The sequence below is a fragment of the Hordeum vulgare genome, chromosome 2H, assembly GCF_904849725.1.
Source record: "Hordeum vulgare subsp. vulgare chromosome 2H, MorexV3_pseudomolecules_assembly, whole genome shotgun sequence".
Taxonomy (NCBI): Eukaryota; Viridiplantae; Streptophyta; class Magnoliopsida; order Poales; family Poaceae; genus Hordeum; species Hordeum vulgare.
This window is the reverse complement of record NC_058519.1, coordinates 354,866,833-354,886,884: the sequence shown is the minus strand read 5'-3', so window position 1 is coordinate 354,886,884 and position 20,052 is coordinate 354,866,833.

Genomic DNA, 20,052 nt, shown 5'->3' with positions numbered 1-20,052 from the left:
TTCACTACAACTATATGAAGGACTACAAGGGCAACGCTCACAAGTGCTTGATGGCAAAGACTGCCATGGGAGATGGGGAAGACCAAGGCTCCCATGGTAAGGTTAAGGTAACCACATGGTTAAACTCCTTCAGTCTAGTTTCTACCCCTTCTGATGAGTATCTTGATGCGGAAGATCACTATGAGGATAATGATTTAGATCATCCCATGTTTGCTAAAATGAACAAATTTATGTGCTCTCTTAAAGGAAAGAAGCTCACTATGTTTCGCATACTTATGGAAATGGTGAGTAAGAACACCAATACCATCAAGGAACTCGAAACCCTCGTCACTGAGGAGAAGGAGAGAAATGAACTCCTTGAGCAGAAAGTCCTGTATGAGGAAGCACAAAATGATGCATTATGTTCAAAAGTAGGTGAAAACCTTGATAAACATGCTAATGATCTTGCCTCCTTGAAAAAGGCTGAAAATGTGTGCAGAGAATTACTAAATGATAAAGACCGACTTGTGAACTCTCATGCTTCTCTTTCTAAGGACTGTGAGCGTCTACCCTTGTCTCTCAAAGACAAGGAAGAGAAACTCACTGTTCTTACAAAGAGCTTTGAGACACTTAAGGTCACTTATCTTGACACTCTAGCTAAGGCCTACTCCTCACCTATTATCAATGTTGATACCTGCACTACTAACTCTAGTAGTGAACTGACATCTATCCTTGAGGAAAACTGTTCGTTAAAGGCACAACTAGACAGAGGTCTCATGACATGTGCACAAGGACAAAAGACTCTCAATGAGATCTTAAGTCGACACAATGGAGGTTTCGCCAAGGAAGGACTTGGGTTCAACCCAAGCACTGCCAAGAAAAGTGCATCTCCTGTCAAGTGTACCACTCCTCTTAAGGAAATATTTGTACTAGAGGGACACACGGAGAAAGGTAAGGTTGTGAGTGGATCGGCCACTAGGGGTTTGTCTACTCACAACAAGACAACCGAATTCATGCTGCCATCCTATGTACTATGCAAATCAAAGGAAGGAGAGGTCTATGCTAAATTCGTTGGTCCCCGTAATGCATTTCGATTCTATGCTATTTGGGTCCCTAAGACTCTTGTAACTAATGTGAAAGGCCCCATGACAAAATGGGTACCTCAAACCAAGTCTTAATTCGTTACAGGCTGTTTTCTCCGGTGGAGCCAAATGGGTGATCGACAGTGGATGCACCAATCATATGACCGGAGATAGTAACTTGTTCTATGACTTCATGCAAGCCATTCGACCATACATGAGCATTGTTTTTGGTGGAGGGTCGAAAGGGCAGGTAATTGGATTGGGCAAGGTGGCAATCACAAATGACATATCTATTGCAAATGGCATGCTTGTCCAATCTCTTCAATATCATTTACTTTCAGTTCGCCAATTGGCTTCCATCGGTTATGACACACTATTTGGACTAACGGATGTGAAAGTATTTAAGAGAGACACTCTTGAAGTGGCTTTTGTTGGAGAGTTGGATGGCAACCTTTACACGGTTGATTTCTCGAAAGAGAGCACTTTCCAGACAACTTGTCTAATGGCCAAGGCCGACATGGGATGGCTGTGGCATCGCCGGCTCGCCCATGTTGGCATGAAAAATCTTCAAAATCTCTTAAACGGCAATCACATTCTTGGACTAACAAATGTATCTTTTAAGAAAGATCGTGTGTGCAGTGCATGCATAGCTGGGAAACAACATCAATCAAGACATCCACCCAAGAACATTGTATCCACTTCGAGGCCGTTAGAGCTCCTTCATGTGGATCTATTTGGGCCTCCTTCATGGGCAAGTCTTGGAGGGAAAAAGTATGGCCTAGTCATTGTTGATGATTACTCAAGATATACATGGGTGTTCTTTCTCAAGTCCAAGGACGAGACGAAGGTCAATTTTATTGACTTTGCCAAACAAGCCCAGCGGAAGTTTGACAAGGACATCAAGGCAGTAAGAAGTGATAATGGCTCTGAGTTCAAGAACTACACCCTAGAAGAACTTCTTAGTGATGAGGGGATTGAACATCAGTACTCCGCACCTTACACCCCCCAACAAAATGGTGTGGCAGAGAGGAAGAACCGGACACTTGTGGAAATGGCAAGGTCCATGTTAGATGAATACAAGTCACCACATAGCTTTTGGGCTGAGGCCGTCAACACAGCATGTCATGCATCAAACCAGCTCTTCCTCCGATCAATATTGGATAAAACTCCATATGAGCTCCTAACTGGGAACAAGTCCAATGTTAAGTACTTCCGTGTGTTTGGATGCAAATGCTTCATCCTCAACAAAAGGGAACGGTTAGGGAAATTTCAATCCAAAACAACTGAGGGGATTTGTGTTGGCTATGGGTCAAACTCTCACGCCTACAGAGTCTACAACAAATCCACTGGATGTGTTATAGAAAGCTGTGACGTGACGTTTGATGAATTTAACCGCTGCCATGGGGAGCAAGTTGATCTAAATGATGCAGGTGAAGAAGACTCCCCACAAGATATCTTAAACATGGGTGTAGGTGAACTTCTGCCTATGGAACAAAGACCCCATGATGATGATGAAGATGACGAGAATATCTCGCATCCTCAAGACAGTTCACTGCCTGTACCTCCACAAGATATTAGCACACCCATCATGCCAGTTGTTGAGGATAAAGTGGGAGAACATGTCTCTCACCCTGATGACACTCAAGAACAAGTTGATCTTCAAGAGGTAGACCAAAGTATGGGTATTCTTGATGATGAACCTCAACAGGTGCAACGCGAAGAGCAATATCTTCCTCCGCACATAAATGATCCATATGTTGAGGACGTTGATGATGGAAACGAAGTTGAACCTCGTGAAACCTTGACCTCCATCATGCCATGTGTGGCCGGTTGTGTTGATATTGATCAAATCGTCACAGGCATGTCGGTAGTTAGAGTGACTCGTAAACAATTAACTTTTGTGCTCACTTTTCGTTTGTCTCTAGTACCGTGCCACACAGGCTTCAGGATGCATTATGTGACAATGACTGGCTACTTGCTATGCAAGAGGAGCTAAACAGTTTTACACGCAACGAAGTATGGTCATTGGTAGAACGACCAACTGAGGAACATAATGTCATCGGAACTAAATGGATCTTCAAGAACAAGGAAGATGAGAACGGGACTGTCCTACGCAACAAGGCAAGGTTAGTAGCACAGGGGTACTCCCAAGTTGAAGGTTTGGACTTTGGTGAAACTTTTGCCCCTGTCGCTCGTCTTGAGTCCATTCACATTTTATTGGCCTATGCTGCCTTCAATGGTTTTACTTTGCATCAAATGGATGTGAAAAGTGCTTTTATTAACGGTCCTCTACAAGAAGAGGTATATGTATCACAACCACCTGGGTTTGTTGACCCTCATCACAAAGACCATGTATATAAACTTCACAAGGCACTTTATGGTCTTAAACAAGCACCCCGTGCTTGGTACGATCATCTTAAGAAGTTCCTACTCGATGATGGCTTTGTGGTGGGGGTGATCGATCCCACTCTTTTTACTAAGAGGGAAAATGGTTATTTGATCTTATGCCAAATCTATGTGGATGACATCATTTTTGGTTCTCCTAACATCCATTTGTGCAAGAAGTTTGCGGCCTCCATGACCAAGACCTTTGAGATGTCACTGAACACGGACTTGAAGTTCTTTCTTGGTTTTCAAATACAACAATTTCAAGAAGGGATTTTCTTGTCTCAAACTAAGTACCTCAAGGACATTCTTGAGAAATTTGATATGAAAAATTCTAAACCCATGAAGACACCAATGGCCACCGATGTAGTTCTAAATGAAGACTCAAACGGTATTCCTTTTGACCCATCTACTTATCGCTCCATGATTGGTTCGCTGCTTTATCTTTGCGCATCTAGACCGGACATCATGTTAAGTGTAGGAATATGTGCTAGATTTCAAGCTTCCCCTATGGAAAGCCATCACACGATGGTTAAGCATATTCTTAGATACCTTGTTCACACCCCAAAGTTAGGCTTATGGTACCCTAAGGATGCAAAGTTTGATCTTATTGGGTATTCTGATGCGGATTGGGCCGGTGATAAAGTGGGACGGAAATCCAATTCCGGTGCATGTCAGTTTCTTGGACGCTCATTGGTAAGTTGGTCCTCGAAGAAGCAGAACTGTGTTTCTTTCTCCACGGCCGAGGCCGAATATATTGCAGCCGCAAGCTGTGCTACTCAACTGCTATGGATGAGGCAAACACTAAAGGATTTTGGTATCACGTATCGACACATTCCTCTTCTCTGTGATAATGAAAGTGCCATAAAGATCTCTGTGAACCCCATTGATCACCCTCGCACAAAACATATTGATATTAGGTATCATTTCTTGAGAGACCATGTGCAAAAGGGTGACATTGATATTACCCATATGGGTACCGACATGCAGTTAGCCGACATTTTCACCAAGCCACTTAGCGTAGCTAGGTTCTGTCAACTTAGGCGTGAACTTGGTATCTTGGAGCTTGACAACATATCTTGAAATCTTGCACACATACATACACTCACATTATGGTTGTGTCTTTATGTGCGCATATATTTAGGGGGAGCGAGTCGTAATTCTATGTGTTTTTAAGCTTACAACGTACGCACAGATCATTTCATGCTGTAATGCTTCTAGGAAAACAGTGTTCGTATTTTTTTGTGATACCATGCCAGTCATCATCATCAAAACAAAAAATTACCAGAACTGGCCTCTCCCTTCTCCTCTCTCTCTGACGTCAGATGCGGCAAAACCTCCTCCGGTCGTCCGACCAGTGTCGGTCGTCCGACGCCAGAACAACCTCCGGACGTCCGACGCCTTGGGTCCTCTATATAAAGCTGGGCGCGGGGCTGGGCTTTTACCCTAACCCCCAGCGCCCCCTTTTCCCCCAGCCGCCGCCGCCAGCTCGAGGAGCTGCTCGAGGGGCCCCTGCCCAGCGCCGCCAACCTCGAGATCGGGCCGATCTCCTCCACGGATCCCCACTTCTTTCTCCGTATTCTTCGCGGGATCCATCCTCAGGTCGCTCCCCCGTCTCCTTTCGGTTGGATTTGATTTCTCCCATGTATCTCCATGTTCATTCTTCATTTAGGGATTTTTCATCCGCGTAGGTGTTGAGATTCATGGGCAAGACCAAGCATACCGCTCGGAAGACCGTGGCCGGCTCATCCTCTCGCACCCCTATGAACACGGGGTCGGAATCGGATGAGCCAATCCGTCCCTTCAAACGGACTGCCCGGCGTTCTCCGCCCCGGCATTCGCCGTCTCCCTCGCCGTCTGATGATGCTGATCCTGACTTCGAGGAGGAGCTTGCCGCCGAGGAACTTCCTCACCACGTCGCTCGAAGGACCACGTCCAAGCCCGGGACTCGCACGGCATCCTACATGCCGCCACCGCGTCCTGTCCAGCCTGCAGGTGAAGCTCGCCGCATCTCACTAGAGCCTCCTGCCACGTTAGGTCGTGATATCACAAATTTCACCACACTTGGCGCAGCTTCCTATCACACTTTCCGCCGCGACATAGATCAATATGAGGTCGGCCGTGATTCTACGGATTCACGTTTCCGCACAAACGTCCAGGCGGGCATCTTTACCACCGTCATAGTTCCTAAGGGGTTATCTAATCATCTTTTCATTGATGTTGAGCATATCCGCATGCACCCGGTGAAATATCCGGGTGCCATTGAGCTTATTGAGGCATCGGGGCTTGCCGCCCCGTTTGCTTTTCATTGCGACTATAATGCTGCTGCCATTCACCAGTTCTATGCCACATGTCATTTTGGCTCCGACAACACTGTCAGCTGGATCACCTCTGACGTTTGTTTCAAAGCCTCTTATGCTACTTTTGTTGCCGCACTGGGTTTCCCCAATTCCGGTTTCAAAATACATAAGGATGATCCTAACCATGCGCCTATTGACGTGTGTGGACACCTTCTTAAACCACTACGTGAGCTTGATGCGGATGAGCGCCTGAAGGGCCTTAACCAGGTATCCATCTGGCGCTCACCTTACTTCATTATCTTTCAGTGTGTCATCCGCACCATCTATCCCAAGATGGGTGACAAGGGTTCTTGCAGTGGCTATTGTATCGACATCATGTACCACTTGTTCGAGAACCCCAAGAGCAAAATCAATGTGCCCCATTTTCTATGGCATGAGATTTGGCTTGCTAGCTTTCAGTACAAGCGAGCTTTTCCTCACGCTCCTTTCATCCAGGCACTTATTAACCACGTTGCTGATTTCTCTGTGGCTGCCACTCACACCCATCGCAAGTGGGTCATTCCCGCTCACATGGCGGATGACTTTGCTCCCAAGAATGCCCCTTCTTCCTCCACAACCACTCGCCGCACTGCTGCACGGGCCGCCACCCCCTCATCTAGCTCCGCTCCTCTCGGTCGCATTGCCCAATTTCTTGGCAAAGCTCAGTCCGCTTTGATGAAGGCTGTCACCTTTCAGTGTGGTCAAACCCATGACGTGGTTTCCCGCTTAGTTTCCTCCCAGAATGCCCTCAAGGCTTGTCTGAGAGCCTCGGGTGCTCTTGATGTGAGTGATGATGAGGCCCCTCCTGCTCCTCCTTCCATTGATTTTGGCTTCCCTTCCGGTCCTGAGTGGTCTGATTTCTTTGACGAGGCTGGGGGCAGTGGTTTGGCTGATGATGCTGATGATGATGGTGATGAGCTTTGAGTTTGATTGGTGCTGTTGATGGCTCCCTTTTTGGTACTTGGTGCCAAAGGGGGAGTAATGTATCATAGTTAAAAAATTTATTCTCGTCATTTTTAGTCTTTGGAGATTTAATGTAATGGATAAAACTCATGTATGGCTACTTATGAATGGTTGTGACTTGCTATGATATCATCATAGACTATTATGTCTTGCTTCCTTATTTCTATGATGATTTATTATCCTTCCATGTTGATCCATTGGAGCTTCGATTTCTTTATCATGCATATCTTAAGGGGGGGCTCCGTACTAAATATCTCCTAGACTATAATGTATGTTTAATCTTTTTGAGACCTATGTATATGTTGTCATCTACTACCAAAAAGGGGGAGATTGAAAGTGCATGCTATGCCCTTAATCGTCTTTTGGTGTTAATGACAACACATACATAGGAAACTAATCCCATTTGTTGTGTGTATCTCAGGAAGGCAAGTACTTTAGTAGATTGAGATTTATGTGCCAAAGGTTGCCTGAACAGATTGGTGATTTATATTTCGAGAAGGCTCGGGATTAAGAAGAGATGATGTAGAGTAGTCTTTTGAGTTTACTGATATTGAGTATAGGGATCCCGCACTATTAAGAGGGGATCACAGGCTTTGCGATAAACTTGCTCATACCACTCTCTACTATCATACCAAACACCACATACTATCCACTCTGTCTTCAATTCAATACATGTCCAATTGCCTCGGACATCCGGCTCCCTCCGGACGTCCGGCTGGCTTCGGAAATCCGCAGCCAGGCACCAGAAGTTTGTGAGGCTTATATCTCGGAAATCCGGCTCCCTCCGGACGTCCGAGGGCCGGACGTCCGGCCAAGCTCCAGAAATCCGGAAGTCTACACCAGTAGAATTTGTGCTCTATATCTCGGAAATCCGGCTCCCTTCGGACGTCCGAGCGCCGGACGTCCGACACCCATCGGAAATCCGGAAGCCACCACCAGTAGAAATTGTGCTCTATAACACAGATGTCCGGGCCACTCCGGACGTCCGTACGCTGATGAGTTCAAATATGTTCAGGCGCATCTACAGGCCTCGGACGACCGACCACTGTCGGACGTCCGGTCACTGATAATATCAGAAGAGTTCTAGTCGTGCCTACAGGCCTCGAACGACCGACGCATGTCGGACGTCCAGCCCCTCACGGACGCCCGGACTACCAACAAGTGTCGGACGTCAGGACCCTGTGTGACTTATTGCACCTCCAACGGCTGGATTTCACTCCACACTATAAATACTCTTCTCCCACCTCGTGAAAGGGTGTTCAACACAGCAAGAATACTCCCAAGAACACCTTTCCTCTCACTCACTCTTGTCTACACCAAATCCTAGATCCCAAGAGCATTTGTGAGTCCTTTTGAGTGTTGTTCCAATCAAAAGATAGATCGTCTCCCTCTCCTCCTTCCCACCAAAGTGATTTGTGATTTGAGCAAGTTTTGAGCAATCCCCGTGATCTTGTTACTCTTGGAGGTTGGAGACTCCTAGGCGGTAGGAGTCTTCGGAGAGGAATCAAACCATTGTGATATCCCCCGGAAAGTTTGTGAAGGTTTGGAAGCCACCTCAAGGCTTACCACTAGTGGTTGAGAAACGCCTTCATGGAGTTCTCTCAAAGGGAGAATAGGGTGAGCCTTCGTGGCGTTGGTGTGCCTTCGTGGTAACATCCGCCCCTCTAACGGTGACGTAGCTTCCCTCCAAGGAAGTGAACATCGGGATACATCCTTGTCTCTCTCGCAGTTTCGGTTATTCCTAACCCTAACTCTCTACTTGTGTTAATCCTTATTACATACTTGTATTTGGTTATTGTTTACCGCTTGCCTTGCTTCACTCCTAATAGCTTACTCTTTGTCATAGCAATTATTAGGCTTACACTCATATTCCGCACTTTAGCCTAAAATTGTTAAGTAATTATTAAAATTTGGATTTGTACCTATTCACCCCCCCCCTCCAGGTCCATCTCAATCCTTTTCAACTGGCACTTGGCACTGAGTTAATAGGTTAGTGCCAAAAAAGATATCAAATAGCATATTCATGCATATAAAACATCCAAAGTTGACAAGATAATATCATGGAACCATCAAAAATTATAGATACGTTGGAGACGTATCAGTCACTCGGATCATCTCGTGTCAGTCGGATGTGCCCCGGCACTCGGACAATAGCTAGGCATGGGGAACGAAGGGACTGCAACGGCTAGAGACTTAAACTATCATGTGAAGTGCACTAAAGACGTGCGTTACTAGTAACGCTGGAGTTAGAGCTGCCGTTTCTAGTGACTTCCATAGTGATTCGCATTAATTTGCCCTTGTAATGAGACCCGGTCGGTCGTGGCAGACTCTATATAAGCCACCCTCAAGCTCGTGAGCAAAGGTTTAGCATCCTATACTATCACACATCTCATGAGCAAACATCAGCCATAGGACTCGAGACTTATTACCACTCCCGAGTGGGCCCGAACTCGTACATCCAAGTGTATCCACTGCGCCCTAGCTAGGATCCTCCCCTCATTCGTACCCCTGGTATTATTGTCAGGATCATTCCCACGACAGTTGACGCCCACCACGGGGCTGCGCGTTTAGCAAATCAGGCATAGTTGGAGTTTTGCCTTTTTCATCATCATGATGACACTCGGCAAAGGAATTCTCTTAGACTTCCTCAGTTTTGTCATTGATGACTCGGCATGGCTGTAGGACACGCCGCTAGACAGCAACGCCCTCCCCACTCAAGCTACGTCACATTTCAGCGTAGTTGTGCACGGGGTCTTGATTTTACAGCCATCAGTGACGTACCACTCGGTGCCCCCACGTCCCGCTATAGTTCGTCTTAAGCGCTCTGGGCGGTCGTTGTTGCAGTGATGGATCAAGCATGCGGTGGCCCACCTAGAAACTTCAGGACAGGTGGCCATGCTCAGTTCTGATGAGCTCACCATCCACCTCTTCCAGTCCTCGAGCGACGAGTCACTCGGTGATTTTGACTGTGAAAATAGTTGAGGCGCCGCGGAGGTTTTGATGGCTGACACGGCCAGGGGAGGTTCTCGTGGATTCTCCGCGGAGAACTCTCTCAGGCGCGATTACGGAACGACAAGCATCACGTTTCACAGCCGCTCATGGAGCGTCAGCGGGAGGAACTTCGACGGAGGAGCGAACAAGCTCTTCGTACCCCCATCACCAGGAATGCCCCGGAGGAGATAGAGTTGGAGAACACACGCGAGGCCACTCTGGCCGAGCGCAAGCATCTCGAGTGGCTCCAGCAGTCACTCGACACTCAGGCCACGAGAGATAAACCTAGCTCCAGTCGCAATCATCGTGTGTTGTTTCCAAACGATCACCCGCGCCACATTGAGGTGATGCAAACACCTCTGCTCAACCTGGCCGCCGCCACTCGGATCGATGATTTCATTCAGCCAAGTGAGTCTGTGGCCAGAGAAGGCATTCAGCAGATCCAAGCTCTACTGAAGACTGTCATGCAACAAAACTCCACGGTGTCGCAACTACGGCATCGTATCCATAGGAGGTCCGTCTAGGCGGACATAGTGTAGTCGGCTTACAGCCCACATGCACTCGGAAGATGTCAAAGATCTCCTCCTCCTCCGAGAGGCCCGCACGGGGATCAGTGACATGATCATCGGGTTCGTAGCAGAACACCTCCTTTGAGGAGTGGTTCACTCGGACACCGACCCCATGACCGCAGGCCAAGCCCCAATCGGCGAGGGGTTATGGGGACAACGGCAAACGGGCCCCTCAATTCAACGTGCAGTCCATAATCATGCAGGACGTGGTCGACCAATCACGAGTGGGCCGTGGAGTATCTGGCCTTGAGTGCTTCGGCCAGCACATCCGTGAAGTGGAGATCCCCTCCAATTACCGATTCACCATGGGGATCGACAAGTTTAACGGTGAGTCCAAGCCAGAAACCTGGCTTGAGGATTAACGAGTGGCCGTCCAGATTGGTGGTGGTAACGACTTCGTCGCTAGGAAACATCTGCCCCTCATGCTAGAGGGATCGGCAAGGGTGTGGCTCAATCAGCTTCCCTCCAGCAGTATCCACAACTGGGGGGATTTGGCCCGAGTATTTGTCAAAACATTGGAGGGCACCTACAAGCGCGCGAGTGGCTTAACAGAACTACAACATTGTGTTCAGAAGAACAACTAGACCCTACGGGAGTACATCTAGCGGCGGACCATGTTGCACAACACAGTAGAGAACGTCATCGAGCATTAGGTCGTGTGCGCTTTCAAAGCGGGCACTCAGTACCAAGAGATCATCCTCAAGTTCGGTCATTCGGGGGATCTGTTCCTTAGTCGGGCGATGGAAATCACCCATTGCTACACGAATGGTGAAGAAGAAAACAACCTCCGCAGCGGCAAAGGCCGACCCAGTGAAGCCCCTCAGTTGGGAAACGCCGGGAAAAAACAGAAACGAAAGGGCGACCCATCGGGCAAATCCGAAGTAGCTGCTATCCTCGGGAAAACCAAAGCAAGCCCAACCAGAAGAAGAAAAAAGATTGGGCACGAAAAAAGAAGGCCGAGTCCAAGAGATACCTTATGGACCAGTCGTGTCTGTTCCATGCTAGAAAGGATGAGGACAGAGAGGTCATACCCACCAAGCACACGGCTCGAGACTGTCGCCTGCTCCGGCAAGGGATGGGCGAAGTACCCTCCGGGGATAAAAGTGATGAGGACGACCAAGGGGCTACCCTTGGGTACCCGAACATAGAGAAAGTCGGCATGATCTTCGCCAACATCAAGAGCAAGAGCAGATTGAAAGTTATCATTCGGGAGGTAAACATGGCGGCTCCGGCTGTCATAAAGTACCTCGATTGGGCGAAGACGCCCATCACATTCGACTAGTCCGACCACCCAACCAACATTGCCACCCCTTGGAGGCAGGCGTTGGTCGTCGATCTAGCTGTCAATGGGGTCTCACTATGGAGGGTCCTCAAGGACGGCGTGTGATAGCCTGGCTTATTAGGGATGATAGACTACTCATATCAATAAGGAAATCCTTCTTTTCTAGGAGCCCATTCAAACAGAACTCTCAGGTCAAGCGTGCTCAGCTTGGAGTAGTTCTAGGATGGGTGACCGACCGGGAAGTTCATCCCGGGTGCACATGAGTGAGGACAAAGTGTGCAGAAAAGACTAGTATTGATATGTGGGGCCAGTCTAGATCCCTCCAGGAGTAACGACCGCCGGCGGGTGTGTCCGGGGCGTTACAAGTTTGGTATCAGAACCGACCCTCGCGGTTACACGGATGTTTGCGGACAGGTGTGCGGTCATGTTGTTCATGACGTTTGTGACCCGTCGTGGCACACGGCATGGTACATGTACTGGACTGGATGCACAGACGTTTGTACCAAGAGGGAACGCTCCTGTGGCCCGACGAGGACGTTGGTTCCTCTGAGTGGTGGTGTATATGATAGCCTGGCTTATTAGGGATGATAGACTACTCATATCAATAAGGAATTCCTTTTTTTCCGGGAGACCATTCAAACAGAACTCTCACGTTAAGCATGCTCATCTTGGACTAGTTCTAGGATGGGTGACCGACCAGGAAGTTCATCCCGGGTGCGCATGAGTGAGGACAAAGTGCGCAAAAAAGACTAGTATTGATATGTGGGGCCAGTCTAGATCCCGCCAGGAGTAACGACCGCCGGCGGGTGTGTCCGGGGCGTTACACAGCGCCAATGGGTTCAACATCATCTACATCGACATGCTCAGAGCGATGGACATTCCGTTATCCCAGTTGAGCAAGAGTAACATGCAGTTTCACGGGGTCATCCACGGGAACAAGGCAGAATCACTTGGTCAGATCACCCCGAATGTCGTATTCGACGGTGAGAAGAATTATAGGAAGTAAAGACTAACCTTTGAGGTGGTCAACTTCTGAAGCGCCTATCATGCCATCCTGGGTAGGTGTGCCTACACGCGTTTCATGGCCCATCCATGTTACGTGTATCTTAAACTTAAGATGCCAGCGCAGAAAGGCATGATTACATTGACTAGCAATCAAAAGATCGCCGAAGAATGCCTATAGCAAGGCTCTCGGATCGCCAACGAGAAAGTCCTTGCAGCCGAGCTCTAAGGGTACAAGAAGGCGGTGGACAATGCTGACTTTCTCAGGTTCAAACGGCCAGCTACCGAGTCTGCCTTTCAATCGGCCGGTGAGACCAAGTAGGTTCACGTCCACCCTATCGACCCGTGTGCCTCTCGGACAAACATCTCCAATTTACTCAGCGACAAATAGGAAGTCGAGGTCATCCAGTTCCTCCATGAGAACGGGGACATCTTTGCATGAAAGCCTTTTGACATGCCAGGTGTTCCGAGGGAACTGGCTGAGCACTGCCTTCGAGTGGATTCCAAAGTCAAGCCCTTGAAGGAGCACTTGTGTCACTCCTTCGTGGAGAAGTGCAAGGTAATCGGCGAGGAGATTGCTCGTCTCCTAGCTGTCGAGTTCATCCGCGAGGTGTACCACTCTGAGTGGTTGGCGAATGTGGTTAGGGTGTCCAAGAAGAACAATTCACTTCGAATGTGTATTGACTTCAAGCACCTCAATTGGGCTTGCCCGAAGGACCATTTCACTTTACCTCGTATAGATCATATAGTAGATTCAAATGATGGATGTGAACGTGTGTCGTTCTAGGATACGTACTACGGGCACCACCAGATCCAAATGTATGGACCTAATGAAATAAAAACGACCTTCATCAACCCATTCAGGTGTTTTTGCTACATCACCATGCCATTCGGCCTCAAAAATGTTGGGGCTACTTTTCAGTGCATGATCCATAAGTGTCTGCAGGAATACATCAGTCGGAATGTCGAAGCGTACATGGATGACATCATGGTCAAGTCCACGAAAGGTTCCGACCTCTTGACCGACCTCGCTGAAACGTTCATGAACCTCTAGCGCTTCGGGATCAAGCTTAATCCGTCCAAGTGCACTTTTGGAGTGTCGGTCGGTAAGTTACTCAGTTTCCTCATTTCTGAACAAGGCATTGACGCCAATACCGATAAAATCGATGACCTAGTCCAAATGAGACGCCCAGAGTGCATCCATGATGTGCAGAGGCTTATGGGTTGCCCCGCGGCTCCGAGCCGCTTCATCTCAAGACTCGGCGAGAAGGCACTTCCTCTTTACCGATTGATGAAGAAATCTGACAGATTCGAGTGGACCAACAAAGCGCAAGTCGATTTCGACCAAATCAAAGCATTGCTATCCACCGAGCCGGTGTTAGATGCTCCGAGCAGCCAGGAGCCCTTACTCATATACATTGCTGCCACTAGACAAGTGGTTAGCACTGTTCTCACCGTGGAGCGCAAAGAAGCGAGCAAAGCGTATAAGGTACTCACTCCCTCCAAGCAAAGGTATCGGTATTACGAGAAGCTGGTTTATGGTATCTATATGACCGTGAAGAAGGTATTCCATTACTTCCAAGATCACTCGGTTAATGTCATCACTGACGCTCCCATGGCAGAAATCCTCCACAACAGCGTTGCCACTAGGTGAGTGGATAAATGGGAAATTGAACTCCTTCCGTTGGAGATCAAGTTTGAAGCCAAAAAGGCGATCAAGTCCCACGCCTTGGTTGACTTCCTAGCCGAATGGATAGAACAAGAGCAGCCAGCTCCTACGTTCCCGAACATTGGACCATGTTCTTCGACGGGTCCAAGATGCTTATGGTTCACGGGCTGGAGTGGTTCTCATTTCCCCCAGTGGAGACCGACTGAACTAGGCGCTCCAAATCCACTTTGACTCATCTAACAATGAGGCCGAATATGAAGCCCTCCTATACGGACTCCGCATGGCCATCTCACTCGGTGTGCGACGTTTGATGGTCTACGGCGACTCGGACCTCATCGTCAATCAGGTCATGAACGAATGGGATATTCGAAGCCCAACCACGACAGTTTACTGCAACGGATTTAGAAAGCTAGAGAAGAACTTCGAAGGGTTGGAATTGCACCACGTACACCGAGTCAAGAATCAAGCGGCTAATGAGTTGGCAAAGATCGGCTCCACTCGAAAAGTCATTCCGAAAGGCGTGTTCCTTGAACACGTGTGCGCCCCCTCATTCAAAAAAGATCCTTTTATGACAGAGCCTCTCTAAGCAATCGGTCCATCAAATCCGACTGAAATCGATGTCCCAACCGTGGTCAACCTCATCCATGAGAAGCTGGTCATCATGCCCGAATGGACTGAGCCTTATCTGGCTTACTTGCACTGAGAAGAACCCCCTAGAGTCGAAGAGGAAGCTCGCCAAATCATTCAGCGGTCTAAAGCTTTTGAAGTCCTCGGAGACAAACTATACAAGGAAAGTGTTACATGAGTCAGTCAAAAGTGCATTTCCCCATAGGAAGGACTTCAAATCTTGCACGACATTCACTCGGGAACCTGTGGACATCATGCGTCCTCTCAGACACTGGTGGCCAAGTCCTTCCGAGTGGGTTTTTATTGGCCACGAGCCAATGAGGCGGCAAGAGACCTAGTCTAATTGTGCGTTGGATGTGAGTTCTATAAAAATCAGTCGCACAAGCATGCATCCATGCTGAAAATGATTCCGTTCATGTGGCCATTCCTCATGTGGGGTCTCGACATGGTTCGCCCTTCATAGACAGGGACGAGTGGATTCACCCACTTGCTAGTTGCGGTGGGTGGATAAGTTCACCAAGTGGGTCGAAGCGAGAAGCATCAAAAGCCTAGATTCAGTGACTGCCATCAACTTCATTCGATAGATTATCTTCACATTTGGAGTTCCTCATGACATCATCACCGACAACGAAACCAGTTTCGAATCGGACGAGTTTCACGAGTTCTGTCACTCTTAGGGCACTCGGGTCAATTACGCCTCCGTGACTCACCCGTGGTCGAATGGGTTGGCAGAACGAGCGAATGGTATGATACTACAGGGACTTAAACCTCGAATGATGAGAGATCTCAAGTATGTCGCGCGCACATGGGTAGAAGAATTACCATTCGTCTTATGCGGTATGCAGATGACCCCGAATCGTTCAACCAAGCGTACTCCTTTCTTCAAGGTGTATGGGTTTGAAGCTGTTCTGTCGAGTGACTTATGTCACAACTCCCCCCGAGCGGAGCAGTATAACGAAGCTGAAGCCGAAGCAGCACGACAAGACAGTTTGGATCTCTTGGAAGAAGAGAGAGAGCTAGCCCTCATTCGGTCCACACTATGCCACCAAGACCTGAGGCGCTACCATGACAAGCAAGTTAGGGGTCAAGCATTTCAAGAAGGGGACTTGGTCCTCCGACTGGACCAACAAAAACCCCATAAGCTGGCACCTCCGTGGCAAGGGCGATACGCCATCTCAAAAGTCCTGCACAACGGAGCTTATCAATTATACAACCTCGAGAATGGAGTGGAAGAGCCCAAAACCTGGAATGCAGACCTGCTCTGCAAGTTCTATACTTAGAACGGGTATTTTCATTCCTGTAATGAATTTGAATGGTTAGAGGAATTAAATACTTTCTTTCTTCAACTATGGTCACACCTCTCACTCCGGTGAAACACACCCCTAGTGGGTGAAAATCCTTGGTAGCGAACCTGTTTTCACCTATGGGAAAAACTGGCCCCGAGTGAGGACAACCTCCACGCTCGGGGACTTAGTCGTGAACCAGCCTTCGCCTATGTAAAAATGGTTCCGAATGGAAGCAAGTACTTCGTTCGATCGCCAGGATGAACAAAACAATCATTCCTTGGTTGAGAACTTGTTTTTGCCTATGGGAAAAAACCGGCCCCGAGTGAGGACAACCTCCACACTCGGAACTTAGCCGCGAACCAGCCTTCGCCTAAGTTAAAATGGTTCTGAATGGAAGCAAGTACTTCATTTGGTCGACAAGATGAATAGAAAAAACATTCCTTGGTAGCGAACCTGTCTTCGCCTAAGGGAAAAAACCGGCCTCGAGCGAGGACAACCTCCACGCTCGGGGACTTAGCCGCGAACCAGCCTTCGCCTAAGTTAAAATGGTTCCGGATGGAAGCAAGTACTTCATTTGGTCACCAAGATGAACAGAACAATCATTACTTAGCAGCGAACCTATTTTCACCTAAGGTAAAACATGCTCCGAGTGAGGACAACCTCCACACTCGGGGGATTAGCGGCGAACCAGATTTTGCCTAAGTTAAAAACAATCCCGAGTGATGACAACCTCCACACTCGGGGGCTTAGCCTCGAACCAGCTTTCTCTTAAGTTAAAAACAATCCCGAGTGAGGACAACCTCCACACTTGGGGGCTTAGCCACGAACCATCTTTCGCCTAAGTTGAAAACAATCCCGAGTGAGGACAACCTCCACACTCGGGGGCTTAGCCACGAACCAGCTTTTGCCTAAGTTAAAAACAATCCCGAGGGAGGACAACCTCCACACTCGGGGGCCTAGCCGCAAACTAGCTTTTGTCTAAGTTAAAAACAATCTTGAGTGTGGACAACCTCCACACTCGGGGGCTTAGCCGCGAACCAACTTTCACTTAAGTTAAAAACAATCCTAAGTGCCACATTCGGGGCTTATCCACGAACCAGCTTTCGCCCAAGTTAAAAACAATCCTGAGTGTGGACAACCTCCACACTCGGGGGCTTAGCCGCCAACTGGCTTTCACCTTAGTTAAAAATTGTCTTGACTGAGGACAACATCCACACTCGGGGACTCAGATGTGAACCTGGTTTTGCCTGAGTAAAAGTGACACAGAATAAGGATAATCAAGAAAATAAAATCCAAATTCAAATGAGGATGGACAAAATCAAGTTCCAGCAAAATATGCACATCAGAGGGATCTCAAGGCTCGCTCAAAGTTTGGGGGTTACATAAAACACTCGGCATTTTGAAGCAAACTAAAACTTAATGTTTTTTCTCTGAGCATCACACGGAGGCTGAAGACTCCACCACTTCCACGAAAGTGTCGAGGTAGATCCCATCTACGATCCGTGTGGCAGCCACCATGAACATCTCCGTGAAGTCCTTGAACTTGGGGATCTTCCTGTTGACGATCCGGAGATTCTTTAGTTTCTCTTTATCCACTCCTTTAGAATGGATGCAGACGAGTGAGAGGGCGATGTCGGCTCCGGCCCAGGCCGCTGATTTCTTCCAATATTGGATCTCTCTGGGGATTACCTTCACTCAGTTCATGATGTTCTAGGCATCCTTAGGAAGTTCATCATCAGGGGTGGTCTCTTGATCTATCTCTCCGATGGCCGATTGGAACCACTTGAAGCAACCGAGCACATAGTCAACGCGAGCTTCCAACCTTAGAGGAGCTAAGGAGGCATTATCCTTCAGGAGTCCTGCCTTAGGGTCCAGATCCTTCTCGATTCTTGCCATCTCTTCCTCAACACCGATGGAGAAGGCTGGATTCAGTCGAAAAACAAAAGGATGAGAAATATCACTCAGAAATTTCAAGGCTACAACAAGAGACAATTCAGGTTCATAACATACCTTTGAGTTTCACGCGGTGTTCCTTGGTGAAGTCTTCAATGAACTGCTCCAATTCGACTTTTTTGGCGTTGACCTCCCAAAATTTGGTCTCCCACTCGGTGTAGTGCTTTTTAGCTCACCAAGATCCTGAGCAGATTTGTCTGTGCGAGCCTTCAAATGCCGGTTCTCTTCTTTGAGTGTCCCGACCGTCTTGAGCTTGGTTTCGGCCATGTGGATTTTCTATTTGGCCTCTCTCCAGGCCGATGCAAGATCTTCATCCCTCTTTTCGAGGGCCTCCTTCATGGTAACTAAAGAAATGGAATTCTTCAACCTCTCAAAAATGCGATCTGACAAGATAGCCTCAGTCAGATGGGGAGGAAAATCAAATCAATAGACAGTCGGACAAGAAAAGCTTACCCTCAGCGACATGTTTATCCTTTTCTAGACGTTCGCTCTTGGCATTTTCAGCATCTAGGCTCAGTCGAAGGGCTTGGAACTCCCTCTCCACGACATCATCATGGCCCTCGGGCCCACAGGCAGTCTGCCATCAACAAACACAAGTCAAGCGGAACAGAGAAATGATAACTCTAAGACTATCGCCTAATGATCCAATCAACGGTAGCCTCGGGGACTACACCCAGTGGGTGCGCTCAGTGTACCCCCACTGGAAAGATAAGAGGAGGAACAAAGGGCACCTTACCTTGTCTACCTTTCTCGGATCAACATGGGAACTAAGACTACCGCCGACTGCTCTAGTCGACGGTAGCCTCGAGGACTACACGTAATGGGTGAGCTAAGCGTGCCTCCACTTAAAACTGACACTGAGTGGGTGTGCCTCGGAGCAAACCCATGCGAGACCGAATTCAGAAACAAAAAATATAGTTATGCACAAAAAGGACTCACCCGGATGTTCTTCGCCATGGCTTCCTGATACTTCCATTTTGCATCATGCTTTCATGTTGATATTTATTGGGTCTTGGGCTGTTATTTCACTTCACAGGACAAAACTTATGCCTTTTCTCTCTTATTTTCCAAGGTTTACATGAAGAGGGAGAATGCCGGCAGCTGGAATTCTGGCCTGAAAAAGGAGAAAGTTAGAGATGCCTATTCTGCGCAACTCCAAAAGCCGTGAAAATCAACATGAATTTTTTTTGGGATTTATAAAAAATACTGGGCCGAAGAAGTGCCGGAGGGGCGCCAGCAGGGGACCACAAGCCTGCTAGGCGCGACCACCCCCCTGGTCGTGCCTAGGGGGCTTGTGGGATCCCAGCTGGCCCTCTGGCTCCCCCCTTTTGCTACAAGAAGGGCTTCGGTCTGAAAAAAATCAGGAGGAGGCTTTTCAGAGGATTCGCCGCCGCCACGAGGCGGAACTTGAGCAGAACCAATCTAGAGCTCCGGCAGGACGATCCTGCCGTGGAAACTTCCCTCCCAGAGGGGGAAATCGTCGCCATCGTCATCACCAACACTCCTCTCATCGGAGGGGACTCATCACCATCAACATCTTCATCAGCACCATCTCATCTCCAAACCCTAGTTCATCTCTTGTAACCAATCTTCGTCTCGCGACTCCGATTGGTACTTGTAAGGTTGCTAGCGGTGTTAATTACTCTTTGTAGTTGATGCTAGTTGGATTACTTGGTGGAGGAGTTTATGTTCAGATCCTTGATGCTACTCATTACCTCTCTGGTCATGAATAATATTATGCTTTGTGAGTAATTACTTTTGTTCCTGAGGACATCGGATAAGTCTTGCTATAAGAAGTCATGTGAATTTGGTATTCGTTCGATATTTTGATGTGTTGTATGTTGTTTTTCCTCTAGTGGTGTTATGTGAACGTCGACTACATAACACTTCACCATTATTTGGGCCTAGAGGAAGGCATTAGGAAG